Genomic DNA, 13,594 nt, shown 5'->3' with positions numbered 1-13,594 from the left:
AAATTTTTCGCATACTACACATCAGATAAAGGACTGATAACAAGAATCTATTTAGAACTCAGGAAAATCAGTAAGAAAAAATCAAACAACCCTATCAAAAAGTGGGCAAATGAAATGAATAGAAATTTTTCAAAAGAAGATATAAGAATGGCTAACAAACATATGAAAAAATGCTCAACATCCCTAATCATCAGGGAAATGCAAATCAAAACCACAATGAGATATCACTTAACTCCAGTGAGAATGGCCTTTATCAAAAAGTCCCAAAACAACACATGTTGGTGTGGATGCGGAGAGACAGGAACACTCATACACTGCTTGTGGGACTGCAAACCAGAGCAACCCCTGTGGAAAGCATTATGGAGATACCTTCAACAGATTCAAGTAGACCTACCATTCAATCCAGCAATCCCATTATTGGGCATCTACCCAAAGGAACAAAAGTCATTCTATAAAAAAGACACCTGCACCCGAATGTTTATAGCAGCACAATTCACAATTGCAAAGATGTGGAAACCACCCAAATGCCCATCAATTCATGAGTGGATTAGTAAATTATGGTGTATGTATACCATGGAGTATTACTCAGCTATAAGAAATAACGGTGATATAGAATCCCTTTTGTTCTCCTGGAGAGAGTTGGAACCCATTCTATTAAGTGAAGTATCCCAAGAATGAAAAAACAAGCACCACATGTACTCACCAGCAAATTGGTTTCCCTGATCATCACCTAAGCGCACATTTGGGAATAACACCAATTGGGTATCGGACTGAGGTGGGGGGTGGGGAGAGGGGATGGGTGTATACCTACATGATGAGTGCGTTGTGCACTGTCTGGAGAATGGTCACGTTTGAATGTTCTGACTTGGGTGGATGGGCGGGTCATGGGCAATATAACCTGAACTTTTGTACCCCCATAATAAGCTGAAATAAAAAAAAAAAAGAAAGAAAATCCAACATATCAAAATCTGTGGAATGCAGCTAAAGCAGGGCTTAGAGGAAGATTTATAACTTTAAATGGTTATAATAAAAATTAAGAATAGTTTTAAACCAATAATCTTCTTTCTTTTTTAAGAGACAGGTCTCTCTCTATCGCCAAGGCTGAGTGCAGTGGCATGATCACAACTGGAACTCCTGGGCCTGTGTGATCCTCCTGCCTCAGACTCCTGAGTAGCTGGGACCACAAGTGCATGCCACCATGCCTGGCTAATTTTTAAATTTTGTAGAGACAAGTTTTTACTACGTTGCTCAGGCTGATCTCTAACTTCTGGGCTCAAGCGATCCTCCTGCCTTGGCCTCCCAAAATGCTGGGATTACAGGCATGAGCTACCTCATTGGCCTTTAACCAATAATCTTAATTTCTACTTTAAGAAGCTAGAAAAAAGAGCAGAGTAGTAACTCCAAAGTAAATAGAAAAAAGGAAATCATAAGGAATAGAAATCAGTAGAATAAAGAAAAAATGGTTAAAGTCCTTGTGTGCTAACGTCACCTGTAGGTCTACTTTCTCTCTCCCTCCCTCTCTTTGTCCAACTGTCTAAACACAGCAGCGAGGGGGACACTTGCTTTGTTCCTCTCTGGTTTATTAAGCGTAACATATGCTTTTAGGGTGATGTAGATGTTTCATGTTGAAAAGTATACATTTTATCAAATGCCTTTTCATCATCTCTGAATACATGCATATGATTTTTCTCTTTTGATATATATTTCCTAATATTGAACCATCCTTGTATTTTTGGAAAAAAATCATCTTGTAATGAGATATCATCCTCTTTAACACTCTTTTTATGTTTTAATGCATTGTTTGATTTGTCTCTAATATTTCATGTATAATTTTTGCATTGCTATCTAAATGTGAGATTAGTTTTTTATTGGATATTTTCCTGTACTGTATTTCTTAGGTTTGGGCATCAATATCTTGAGCTTCAAAAAATGAATTTAAGTCTTCTTTTTTTTTTCTATATTCTCTAACAATTTAAATACAACTGAAATCTGTTTCTTAAAATTTCCTAGAAGAATGCTTTTGAAACCATGGAATGCAAATAGAAATGTAAAGGCAAACTCAAACACCTGCAGGGCTTAGACAGATAGAAGAGGTAACAAGAGCACCTTGACGGGAGGTGAAGGAAGTGAGTTAGACACCCCATAGGCCACGTTAAAGGTGTGTGGCTGGACGTGGCCCGTGGGCAGCCAACGTAGAACCCTGTGGAAGAAGTCCTTTAAAGACAGGGACTTAGCAGACAGGTTTCCCTACCTACCATGTGATCTCAGGTGAATCATTTATCCCCTCTGAGCCTCTGTCTCCCCACTTGGGCAGTGAGAGTAAGAACAGTAAAACTTAATTTTAAAGGTTCTCATGAGGACCAAATGAGATAACAGGATAATTTATGTAAATTTCTCCAAAAGGACTATTTTGGGGGTAACTAAACTATGCTGTTTTGTAAATCACTGTGATTATCACTTTATTTTTTCCCAAATGGAAACAATTTTTTTTGTGATAATCAAAGCAATACATCTTCATTACAAAACTGCAGCAAAAAACAAATAGAACGACAAGCAGACTGTATAAAAACAGAATAATCCCATATACAGTATTACAGCCTCAGTTTTCCGCATAACAACATACTGTGGGCACCGTTTGCCTGACAGCAGCGGCCACTCCTGTGATGGGAGGTACTTCACCTTCCTGTGATCATGAGCTCCTTCTCCGTGGCCACAGGCCGCATTGCAGTGTAGATGTTCAGCGTGAGCAGGGCGCTGGCGCTGTTGGAAATAGAAGTAAGGGAGGACATGAAAGAGGCGCAGAAGGTGGACAGCATCAAGCCTCGTAAGCCTGGAAAAGAAGGGACATTTCTTGGACCTCCGGCTCTCTGACCACGCCAGGAGAGGCCGTGGGCCTCCTGAGGAACTTTTCCACATACTACATTTTCTCCTACAAAACCCTCAAACTTTATTTGGAGTAGAATTCCACCTAAGGCAGATGAATGCATTACATTTGTCCTCACTTTGTGACAAGACTTGATAGTTTCCTGCTGTGTCTTTGTGTAATGATGGGGCTAGTATCTCCTGGGTGGTCACTCTGTGCCAGAACCTCTCTACCTCTCTTCTGGCCGGCACCACCCTCCCCGCCATCCTGTGTACATCACTGCTGCTCCCCTTTGACGGACGAGGGGCTCAGAGAAGGTTCAGACCATGGAAAAGTGATGTGGCTCCTTGTGCCTGAGTGTCCTCATCTGTAAAGTGGGCATAACAGTACCTGCGACACAGAGCTGTTGTCAACGTTAAGATACATTAAGTAGACGGGTTAGCACAATGTCCAATACAGAGCAAGTGCTCGGCAATGTCAGTTACACATGTGACAATCTAGTATTAGTACCTGGAAGGCCACCATGTGGCAGGGACGTTAACTGCTGGGTTGAGAGATTTCTATGTTTCTGTGTGTCGTTGGGAGACGAGGACCTGAGAGCCCACTGTAGCAACGCCCCCAACTGGACTCAGGGGGGCCACTTGGGCCAGGCATAGACTGGGGACCTGTGACGTGCCTTCCTTCCACTGCCCATTGTCACTCGCAGGCCTGGCTGGGTAGTCCAGACAACTCCCTTCCTGAACAGTGGGATGGTCAGTATTCCCCTCTACCTGATTTCATCTATACTGTATTTTATGGAAATGTTTCAACTTTTCCAATCTGTTGTTCTCCAGAGCTAACATAGAATTGTTTCCTTAAATTGTAATATTTGTTTGGCCACTTCAGTGGGATTTGGGAAAAAAGGTGAGATAAATGCACAGGCTCCTGCTATCGCATGATGAAAGTCATCTGACTGTTGGGTGCCGGCTGTCTCCTTGCCTGTCCCACTGGACCGTGAGCTCTCTGAGGGCAGAACTAGGCTCCGCTCACCTTTGTATTCTCATGGCTCAGAACAACGCCTAGCACAGTGTGGAGCCCATTTCCCAAATGAGCGAGCAAAGGCAGGAACTGAGCAATGCAAATGGCCATGCCTGAGAGGACGTCCCGTCCCAGTTTGTGAGGAACGGGGCGAGGCCCTGCTCCTTCCATTGGGCCAAGCTGGGCCCCTCTGAGCACTGCCACCCCTCCCACCCTGCAGCCTGCATTTCCACCTGGAACGACGGGCTGACGGTGGGTAAGCCACTCTGGGCCCTCACTCCTAACCACCCACTTACAGTGCGAGGGCAGAGGCTCCAATGGGGACACAGATCAAAGGGTTTCTATGGCCCTCGGGGACAGGTCCCACTTCTTACCACTGGGTAGCAGCTCTATCACCAGCAGGGGGTAGGCAATGGGGCTGCAACCAGTTTCCATGCCACAGTACTTTTGACATTCTGAGGGTACAACACATGCCACTTTATCTGCAAAGAGAGATAACAGTCACATCAACACGTTGGCCTTAGAGCTCTAAAATCTGAGCCCAGGGAAAGGGAAGCAAATTAGGAATCACGTATTCATAAGTAGATGCTAGACTTTGGTCCACCGGAGACTACGGCATGGTATCCTGCACACTCTTCAGGAGCCTGGGGGGAGGAAAGGGCTCCTAGGAGTCAAATGAACAGGTGATTCTACAACCCACTGCATGACCCAAAGCAAGTTCTGTGACCTCAGTAAGCCTTTCAGTGATGCCAGCTAGGTCTTAGGAAAGCAAACAGATTATCTGTCCATGTACTGACGTGAGAGCAACTCACAACCTTACTAGCCCTGCTAGGGGTGTTATTTCCGAGTATTTGGGACTCTGAGGTCTTGCAGAGCACCGCGGCCGATTTTCTAACCTATAAGGAAGCACCACCTATAGACCTAACAAAACGCTGTTTGACAGCCGAAGCCCAAATCTGGGAAGGTTGAAAAGGAGCACTTCTCTCTGTTGAAATCGGGAAGGAATTAGGATAAAAAACAAGAGGCACGTCTCTGAGGCAGACCGAAGGATGAATTAGGGTTAAAGATGTCTACTGCCCGCGTTACTTAGCAATAAAAAGTGCCCTGCGTTTTCTTTGGCCTTGTCAAAAGCACTGCAGCAAAAGCCTCCTGTGGAAGTCGCCTGCTCTGCTCCTGCAGCGCCACCTCCCGGAGCATGTGCTCCGTGAAGTTTAACCAATAAACAGACCTGTTACATGGAGAGAGAGGACAGGCTAGTGAAACCAGGTTGAAGCGGGGATGATGCACATCCATGGAATTATGATAGCTCATTAAGGGAAACAGGGATGTTTTAACGGTATTTAACGAAAGGGTCAGGCCCACTTTGGGGTTACGATGAGCTCCAATGTGCCTGAATTCAATGAGGTCATGCAAGGCCACCTCTGGGGCTGTGAGAAGCAGTGACAGCATCTGTGAGATCCCAGCACAGTGCCTGGCACACAGGGCGTGTCCAGCGTGATGGCGTTTGTGATGTGATGAGGGCGACCTGACCTTCCTGCAGACTGTGTCTCAAAGTCATGGCAGAGACGGGCTCCTGCTGGAAGGAGTGAAGCTCTGGCCCGGGAGAAAATGTATGGATCTCCTCTTCCCTGCCTGAATCCATCTCCCTGGAATTTCTCCCTGGCTGCCTATGTCCACGGTTCCTGCCAGACTTCTGCTTGGCTGCATCCCAAGCCTAACCCACCAGCTCCCGAGGAAGCGCTCTGGGGCACCTCCAACCCAGGAACTCTTCATGGAATCTAAGAAAGGAAAAGTTGATTGGTGTGAACACATCAGAATCAAGAATTTACCCGGGTACAAGATGCGGCTGATCATTCCTGGCATCACCATGCTGAACACGGGCAGTAGCTTCAGGTACCCACACAGGAGGCAGCCACCTTTCACATGAGATAAGTTCTTCCCTGCCAGGCACTGCTGGACAAAAATCTGCCAAAGAAACATAGGTGGGTGATGGCTTCGTCAGGGTGTGGCACCTCAGCACAGACAGGACAACTGTGACCTGCTGCAGCAGCTGGATGTGCCCCCTGGTGGGTTTTTGCTAAGCTGCTTCTCCCTCATCTAGACATCTCTGGGGCAGCCAGGGGCAGGGAGATGCACATGACCAATGACCATGTTTTGCCCAGTGCGCAAACACCGGAGGGGAAAGGGATGGTGCTTGTGACTTTGGCCTCATTGCCAGCGATGCACACCAGTTACGGCAGCGCAGTGCTTACAAGCTGCCCCCTGGCAAGGATGAGACTCCCTCCTAGAGGCCACAGACCATCTCTGCCGGGTAGAAAGAGGCCTTTGTGATATCTATCAAAGTCAAGGTGGATCCCTGGCAAGAAATGAGTGTTCAGAACAGGGACCAATGCCATTCATTTAAACTGAACTACTTACTGCAGACCTGTAAAACGCAAAACTCTCCCAAGAGACGTTGCAGGACCCATTGCATGGTCCTAGAGCTGTAAGAGTCAGTGTGCTCTCAGGCTGAATGGAATGGTACCGGCAGGTAGGAAAGCACTTAAGAAAATAAAGACATGGTCCTGTGCACCAAACAATGCACTGAAAATTATGCCCCCGAAGAACATTTAAACAGTTTGCAAAAATGCCCACAGTGGGACTGTGACTAAAAGGGACAGGGTACAAAATAGCATATACACTGTGATTCTATATGTATTAAAAAGTCTGCAAGAGACCAGGCGCAGTGGCTCACGCCTGTAATCCTAGCACTCTGGGAGGCCGAGGTGGGAGGATTGCTTGAGCTCAGGAGTTCAATGACACCCCCTTGAGAAAGAGCGAGACCCCGTCTCTACTAAAAATAGAAAAATGAGCTGGGCGTGGTGGTGCGTGCCTGCAGTCCCAGCTACTCGGGAGGCTGAGGCAGGAGGATCGCGTGAGCCCAGGAATTTGAGGTTGCAGTGAGCTAGGCTGACTCTATGGCACTCTAGCTCCGGTGGCAGAGAGAGACTTTGTCTTCAAAAACAAAACAACAACAAAAAAGTGCATAGGAATAAACTAACATGATGATAGTGGTTAGTCCTGGTGTGGGAGGATTAACAAGCAGGACTTGCATTTTCTTGTTTTCATTGTCTTTACATGATTTTAATAATAGGGGGGAAGAACCCAAATATGATCCTTCCCCATGACATGCACTGACACTCGGATGTCTGCTGGCCACCCCGCGCCTGACTGTCAGTGCAGTGGGCCGCTGCCGAGCAGGTGGGGGCAGTCATGCTGCATTCTTCTGGTCTTTGCTGAGCCCTGGGCACGGAAGGGGGTCTCCACAGAGGGCATGACACAGCAGGGCCAGGCCAGAAATGGGACGCATTTTGAGGACAGGCTGACATTACAGCATTATATCATTCCACGTAGAAAGTATTCAGCACTTTAGTGTATTGTCATATATCATAAAAGGGAAGGATTTCATTGCTTAAAATGGTAGTGGGCCAAAAGATAACAATTTTCCTCCTTTCTGTTTATTTGCTCCTTTTTTAATTAAAATTTTTCTTAAAGTGTTTCCTCTACTAGTAGGGAAGTTATATATTCTACTTGTGTGCTTTTAATGATTACTCTTAAAATTTTTATTTTTTTATTAATTATTTATTTATTTTTGAGACAGTCTCGCTCTGTCACCTGGGCTAGAGTTCCGTGGCATCAGCCTAGCTCACAGCAACCTCAAACTCCTATGCTCACGGGATCCCCATGCCTCAGCCTCCTGAGTAGCTGGGACTATAGGCACGCACCACCACGCCCAGCTAATTTTTTCTATTTTTAGTAGAGACGGGGTCTTGCTCTTACTCATGCTAGTCTTGAACTCCTGACCTCAAGCGATCCTCCCGCCTCGGCCTCCCAGAGTGCTAGGATTACAGGCGTGAGCCACCACGCCCAGCCTACTCTTAAAATTTTAATATGGTTACTAAAGTGAATCAATATCCCCACCCTTCTCCTGAACAATTTAAGGTCCATAGACAGATTTAACTCCAAACTGTGGTCCAATATTTTAATTTTGCCGTTTTTTACTTCCTGTATTAGTATTGTTTTTAGCCAATGCTTTAGATTTACTCATGTGCCTATCACTTTCTTTGCTAACTATTCCTTCTTGCTCATAAGCATTTCCTTTTTCTCTCGATACATCCTTCAGTTTTTCTTTAGGGCAGGTCATGTCTTTATTTTGCCCCCTTTTTTTAAAGACAGGGTCTTGCTGTCTTGTCCAGGCTCCATGCAGTGGCTTCATTATAGCAACCTTGAACTCTTGGGCTCAAGTGATCCTCCTGCCTCAGCCTCCCAAATAGCTAGGACTACAGGTGCACAACACCACGCCAGCTAATTTTTCTATTTTTGTAGGGCTAGGGTGTCTCTCTCACTCAGGCTGGTCCCAAACTCCTGGCCTCAAGCAATCTTCCCACACTGGCCTCTCAAAGTGCTAGGATTACAGACGTGAGCCACCATGCCCAGCCTGCCCTTGGTTTTGAATAACACCTTAGCTGGGCATATAATTTGACACTGACATTTCCCCCAGTATTTTGAAAAATTTCCACTCTATGTTTTGGTTTACATTGTTGCTGCTGAGAGGTCTGTTGTCAGTACAACTGTCTTCTTTTATAAGCAATCTTTTCTCTCAGGTGGCTTTTAAAATCTTGTCTTTGATGTTCTGAGCTTTCATTATGTGTGTCTTTGTGCAGATTTTTAAATTATTTCTCCTTGGGATTCACTGTGATTTTTCAATCTGATGACGCTTGCTCTTTCAACTCACTTGTTTCTCCTCTTCTTCTGGAACTTCAATGAGTTGTATCTAATACCCATTCTGTCTTCCGTGTTACTTTGTTTCTTTTTCACACTTAAAATTTTTGTGCTTTCTGGGCAGTTTCTTCACTTCTCTCTTCCAGATTACTATTTTTTTCCTTCAGCTGTGTTTAACTTACTATTCAAATAGCTACTGAATTTTATATTTCAATAAATAGATTTTCCATTTCTACAAGTTTGAGTTTTCAAATCTGATCTTTTTTGATATAATTTTGTTAATGTTTTCAGTTCCACTTTTATTTCTTCAATCACTTTTTTTGTATTTAGTATCTAATACTTCAATTTTCTGACACTGGAGCATACTAATTGTGCAGTATCTTGCTCATAGTAGGTTAGATTCTTCCATGTTTTCTAATTTTGGGTTGAGGGCTCAAGTTGTGCAGTGATTTATTTATAGGAATCCTGCAAGACTTTGGTTGAGGATTGTCTTCATCTGTTCCTGCTGCTATAACAAAATGCCTTAGACTGAGTAATCTATAATTTTTTTATCTTTTTTTTCCCTCATGTACTAACTCACTCTCTGACTCCTAGGCTAATTTAAAACAATAGAAATTTATTTCTCACAGTTCTGGAGGCTAGAAGGTCCAAGATGAACGTGCCAGCAGGATTCAGTGTCTGGTGATGGCCCAATCTCTGCTTCCAAGATGGCTCCTTGGAGACTGTGTCCTCACATGGTGGAAGAGATGGAAGGGCAAAAAAAGGCCCAGCTGGTTCCCTCCAGGCCTTTTATAAAGGCACAAATCTCATCCCTGAGGGTAGAGTCCCCATGACTTAATCACCTCCTAAAAGGCCCTGCCTTTTAATACTGCTACATTGGGGATTAAGTTTCAACAGGAATTTTGGAGGAAACACAAACATTCAAACCATAGCAAGGGTGCAACCCTGTAGAGAGCATTTGCCATTACTCTTATTAGATCAGTGTAAAATACATTTTGGATGATTTTATGTTCATTTGTTCACATGGGGTTTACCAAACAGGTAAATTAAAAATATAGAGGAAGGCAGGCCTGCCATCATGAACCCAGAGGAGACTTTTCTACCTCCTGGAACCCAGGCTGAGGCACTTTTTATTTTTATTTTTTTTGCTATTGTTCTTTCTCTTTGCTGGTGCCAGATTTTTTCCTATTCCACCTTTTCACTGAGGCTATAGCCTTTCGGGAATCCAAGTTCTACATGGAGAGTTTTCTCTTCACTACTCACTAACTTACGGCCTTTCTCCTTTCTCACATGGCCACTCAAACCTAAGTCTTTGAAAACCAAGCACAGCAGATGTTAGGGTGATGTTAGGATGAGGAGTTCACTGCATGGGTAGAGAGGGAATTTTTAACACAGAGATTAGGATAGAAAGAAATAAAAAGTTTATTTTATTTTTCAGTGAGAGAGAGAAAAGGGAAAGAGGCATGGCACATGAAAGAGAGAAGTGTCAGCTAGAGTAGAAGGAGCTCAGATTTTTATGGGGAAAAGGGGGAAAAAAAAAAGAAAAAGTTATTGTGGCAGATGATAGTAGGAAAACAGCTGTGGAGCTGCTGTGCCTGGCTTTGTCCTTTTTTGTCTTTTCTTTTCCATGAGGCCTTCTTATCAGAGTCCTTGGAATCTAGTCTGGCAGGAACTGAAGCTGTGAGTTTGTACTCCTGTTGTCCCTTAGGGCTCTTTAAGGCTGTGAAAATGAACTCTTGGAGATACTGCAGGTGGTTAATCTTAAAGACAATGAGTTGAGCCCCAGGTGGTTAATTAAACAAAATAAAGGGGGCAGTTGTGCTGTGATCTTGCTCTTCAAAGGGGCAATTTATTTTGTGAGTTTTTCTTTTTTTTTCTCTGTTGGATGGTTTATTATTTTGTTAGATAAAGTTTATCACTAAGGCGGTCTTATTAGCAAATGCTGTCAGGGCACTGTCAGCTTAGCTCTCTTGACTTTAATTCTCTGTTTTCACCTTCTGGAGATTTTCTTCCTCTCTTATGAGCTCTTCTATGACTGTAAAAAGATGTTTGTTTTACTTTACCCAGCATTCCTAGCTGCTTTTTTATTGGGGAGTAGTTCAGGAAATCTAGTTTACCTATTGTCAGAAGTGGCAGTCTCAGGAGCAACTTTGGAAGTTATGGTTATAGCCGGGCACTGTGGCTCACTCCTGTAATCCCAGCAACGCAGGAGGCTGAGGCAGGAGGATCACTTGAGCCCAGGAGTTTGAGGCTGCTGTGAGCTATGGATGCACCACTGCACTCCAGCCTGGGTGACAGAGTGAGACACCATCTCTCTAAAAAATTAAATTATAAATTTGAAAAAGTTATGGTTATAGAAAAAATTGAAAAGAAAAAAGAAAAATAAAGTTTTTTATCTTGTGAGCAGCACAATGAAAACAATCAATAGATGGGAAAGGCTACAAATAAAAAATGATAGCTCCATCATAGAGAATACCCATGCGTTGTGCTTTAGAGTTCATCTTGTTTCTTGTTCTTCCATTCAGTACATTTTAAAGACCCATCAGTGTGCTGTGTGTACATCCCCTGATAACTCTGAATTATATGCTTGTTAGCATTTACACTTGTTTGGATTTCCTTTTCTGTAGATTGCCAGTCATCATTTATTGCCCACATTTCTATTGGAGCTCCTTTTTCTTATTGATTTTGCTATTAGTCTCTTATTCATTATAACCATTTCTAATAATCTCTGTCATGTGGCAACTTTGTCTACTGTATTCTTTGTTAAAAAGTCCTTACATGTAATATGATCAAATTGGTATGATTTATACTTCTTCCTGTCTCAAAAATATTCTCTAACATTCCCTCCTCTTATAGTTTTACTTTTCACCGTCATTCATTCATCTGAAGCCCACCTTTATGTGTTAGGTAGAGATAAAGGTTTGTTACTCCAAAAGCAAGCCGGTTTTTCTAACATCATCAGAGAGTTAGCATCTCCCCCCACTGACTTGTGGAGGCTTCTTGAATATATACTGAATTCCCGTAAATACCTAGTTTGTCTCTGAACTCTTTATTCTGTTCCATTAGTCTATGTGTCTATTCATGGTAATTTCAAAGTGTTTTTATTAATGCTCCTTTGTTTTAATATCTGGTAGGGTAAGTTCTCCCTTTTTGTTCTTCAATTTCAAACTTGGGTTAGCTATCTGTGGCATCTTCTTTTTCTACAGCGTTTAAAGTGTATTGTGATATAATGCGTGAAAGTACATTAAACAAGTACATAGTTGTGTAGTACATTACCTTGTAACCATCATCCAAATCAAGAGATGGAACACTGAAGGTACCCTGGAAGCCTCCCTGTGACATTTTTTTTGAAATTGAGGTGAAAGTCATATAACATAAAATTAACCATTTTAAAGTGAAGCATTTAGTGCATTCCCATCTCTCCATAGTTCCAAAACTTTTTCATCACCCGAAAAGAATAGCCATATCCATTAAGTAATCATTCTCCGTTCTGCCTTCCCTCACTCCCTGGTGAGCACTAATCTGATTTGTCCCTATGGATTTGCCTATTCTGGACATCACATATAAAAGGAATTATATAATAGGTGCCACTTGGGTCTGGTTTCTTGCACATAGCATAACGTTTTCCTGATTCATCCAAGTTGCAGCACATATGAGTATTTCATTTCTTTTTATGGCTGAGTAATATTCCAAGGTATGGAGACTCTTTTTTAACCCATTCATTTGGTGATAGACATTGGGGGTGTTTCCACCTTTTGGTAACTGTGAACAGTGCTGCTATGTGTGCTTCTTTTTAACTTCAAACTCCTTCCCTCACTTTAGAAATGACTGCTTTCATGACTGTTTTATTTCTTCCTTGTCTTTAAAAAATAATTTTGCTACTTAATGGTGTATCCCTAAATAGCGTAACTTAGAATTGCCTGTGTTGAACTTCATACAATGTAATCATGCAGTACATAGCCTTTTGTGTCTAGCTTTTTAAATTTAGTGTCATAATTTGAAGATTCTTCCATGATGTGTGTAGCTGTATTTCCTTTTTATTACTATATAGCCTTTTGACTGTATGAATATTTCACAATTTATTTAACAACCTACCATTGATTAGAGAGCAATATAATTTTTAGAATAAGTTTCAGTCCTTAAAAAAATCCAATTGAAGTATTGATTGGTTGCATTTAATTTACATACTAAATTGGGGGGGACTGATATATTTATAATATTAAGTTACCATATTCAAGAATATATAATCGCTCTCCACTTATTCAGCTTACCATCTATGTCCACTAATAGTTTAAACTTTTTCCAGAGGTGGCATGTATTCTTAAATTAATTCCTAGGCTGCAAGTGTAACTAGCATCACACTTTCTAGTTTTATTTATATAAAACTAGAATATAGTCATATATTCTAGTAAGTTAGTACTAGTGTAGAGAAATGTTATTGATTTTTGTGAGCTGATCCTGTTCTTGTCAACACTGCAGAGCTCATATTAGTTCTTATAATACAAATTCTGTTGCTCCTTCCTTGCATGCCTGGATTAAACCTGATTTAATCACAGTGCAATAGTTAAAAATTATCTGTGTAACTCAGCTGATCTTTTATTTAGAATTTCTGTGTCAATGTTCATAAGTGAAAGGCCAAATAAGTTTCTTGTCTTGTATTGTATTATAGCTTTGGAATCAAGATTACACTGGCCTCATAAAGTAAGATGGGCAGTTTTTGATCTTTTTTATTTTCTAGAACATGCAAAAGATTAGAAATTTAGTAGAATTTCTTTGCAAAGCTATCTGGCTTGGGACTTTAGGAGAGATGTCTTCAATTATCATTTGTAGTCTAATTGCTTTACTTGTCCATCCAAGTTTTCTATTTCTTCTTTTGCCAAAAATGGCATAATTTCCTAGGAATTTATCCATTACACATAAGTTTCAGAAATTTATTAGCATATACTTATTCAT

This window comes from Lemur catta, chromosome 21 (genome assembly GCF_020740605.2).
Source record: "Lemur catta isolate mLemCat1 chromosome 21, mLemCat1.pri, whole genome shotgun sequence".
NCBI lineage: Eukaryota > Metazoa > Chordata > Mammalia > Primates > Lemuridae > Lemur > Lemur catta.
This window is presented reverse-complemented; position numbering follows the sequence as displayed.